Genomic DNA, 2,556 nt, shown 5'->3' with positions numbered 1-2,556 from the left:
ATCCAAAAGTGCAAAGTAGAAGCTTTGAGACCTTTCTAAAGCTCAGGCCTGGAACTGGCACCACATCACTTCCACCACATTCTGTCGGTTAAAGGAAATCTGGGCCACTCTAGATTCTGCATAAGGGAATCATACACAAGGGCACAAGTCTTGCAAGACATGGACCCTTAAGGGCCATCTTTGAAGACTAGCTACACAAAAAGAATAGTTCACTCAGGTTAGAATAACAAATTTTCTAATTTACTAACATTACTGTTAAACGCTTTCAATTTTTAAGTCATCTATCACTGAGGACGTTTTGAGAAGCAGGAAAAACCTCGAGCTCACAAGAAACCACCAATACTCTATGAAAACAGACGCCCTATCTTCAATATTTCTTGTTCTCTAAAGTGTAAAGGACATACAGAAAGGATCATTCTTACAAAAAAAAAAAAAAAAAGCTAAAAAAAAAAAAAAGACCTCAATGTCAATTATTAAAGATTTTGCCATGTATGAAAATTGTCAGGTCATTCTCATTTTCAAAGCATACCTCCTTCTAATATGTTTGAAAGATTGCCTTATCCACCATTTCACATGCTAGATTATTTCTGGGTTTGCATGCTTATACTCTCCAACACAGGCCACTTCCCCTGTGTGGTTCACTTTGAAGAGGAATAGCAATAGAGGTCTCCATGCTGCAGAATTTGAGACTCTAGTTCTGGACTCTAGTTCTAGTACCTGAAGACATTCTACACTTTACAATATTTGAAAGCACATTGCCAGCATCCAATCTTAAGATAAATTGGGGCTTAATACTTAAAAAACACTCATTAAGTCCAACAACAGAGCCAACCTCTTGTGAGGTAGGAAGCTCCCAACTCCAGAGGAGTTCAGGTAGAACTGGGTCACCTGTCAAGGATGCTGCTGTAAGGATCTGGGGAAGCTGGAGATCCCCTAATCAATCCCAGATCTTATTTTCTGAACCTTGTTAAATATAGACAAGCATTGCTCACTAATGAGAAGCTCAGATTCTGAAGTCAGACAGATCTGAGTGTATAACCCGCCTTCACCATTTACCAGTTACGTGATTGTGGACATGTTATTTAAACTCTATTTCCTCAAGTGTACTATGTGTAAAAATAATATTACTTATACTTAAGATATAAGTTCTGCAACTGTACCAGAAAGCATGCAGATGCTCCATTCTTGAAACCAGGTCTTCATACATAGGGTCATGGACTTCTCTGAGAATCTAATGAGAGCTTGGATCCTCCACATTCCTCCAATCCTTGTAAGTATAATGAAAATGTTGCTACAAGTTTATGCGTTTCACAGATGCTCAGTTGTCCATTCATGGTCCTCCGACGGAGTTACACACCCTGGCTCTAAACTAAACACAAAAGCAAGAAGCCCACAAAGAAAAGGCAGTGACACCCCCCTCGTGAAAATCATAGCAGGTCTGAAGGCAAACTCACTGTCTACTCAGAGTCTCAGTCTATCTCTGAAGTCTCAAAGTGTAATCTTAGGAGAGTAAACTGGCTCTACAGAAATTTTCCTTATTTTATGGTTTTAAGAAATATCATGGGAGAAATAAAAGTGAATAAGCAACATATGACCATCTTATCTTCAACATTTTACTCACTTTCTATACTCTAAAAATTTTATTTTTTTTGAGAAGTTCTCTGAGGAAAGCCTAATTTTATTTTTTTCCAGAATTTCCCCTGGATCTTCACGCTTTATTCCTCTACGTAAAGACTAGAAGACATGACTAGATGGAGAAGTTGACCATGGAAGCCAAGTCTGTCATGAAAAAGGAAGAAGGAAACTTTTGCTAATTTTTGCTATCTTAATCAAGCCCCACCCTGGAGTATTACCTAGAGGCTAACCAATCTATAAGCGTTTATTTGATGATATATCAGTTGGAAACTCTGAGTGTCACTGGGAGAAAGTCCTGGTCCAATGGTCAAAGAGGAGAAATACCAAGATAACCCATCTCGGAACTAGAGTTACTCTTCTAAGTCTAAACCTCCCAGAGGTGGATCAGATGAAGAAATATTATATATCTTTTGAGCATATTATTGTTGTTAATTATTGATTTTTACCAATAAATGAATGGATAACAGCTCTTAGCCTTGAATAAGGAGTTTTTGTGTCCCTCACCTTGTTGTACACGTCTCCTCTTAGGTTGTTTTAAGCCTGAGCTTAATTTTTAATAACTCGGTAATGAATCTCGTTTAATCTCTCTTAATCCTCTTGCCTAATTCTCTTTTACATTAAGGGATTAAACACAGAAAAGAAGACGTGGCCAAATGATGACTCACTCCTCTTTCAATGCTGATCCCCAAAGGCAGATAGACGAGAAGAAATGTCCCAACAGTGAATGAAACACACAAGCCTAAACTGAGAAATAAATCATCTGGGTCTCAGCCCACTTAACTTCCCCTTTCATGGCAAAAAAAATTTTAGTCTTAAAAGGTTTGCAAATGCTATTCACTGCTTTACCTTCTACAAAATATTCTCCAATAAAGCTGACATTACTAATTCACTGCCACAGACTATTTGCTTTGAGCTATTTCT

The sequence above is a fragment of the Pteropus alecto genome, unplaced genomic scaffold (assembly GCF_000325575.1).
Source record: "Pteropus alecto unplaced genomic scaffold, ASM32557v1 scaffold7, whole genome shotgun sequence".
NCBI lineage: Eukaryota > Metazoa > Chordata > Mammalia > Chiroptera > Pteropodidae > Pteropus > Pteropus alecto.
This window is presented reverse-complemented; position numbering follows the sequence as displayed.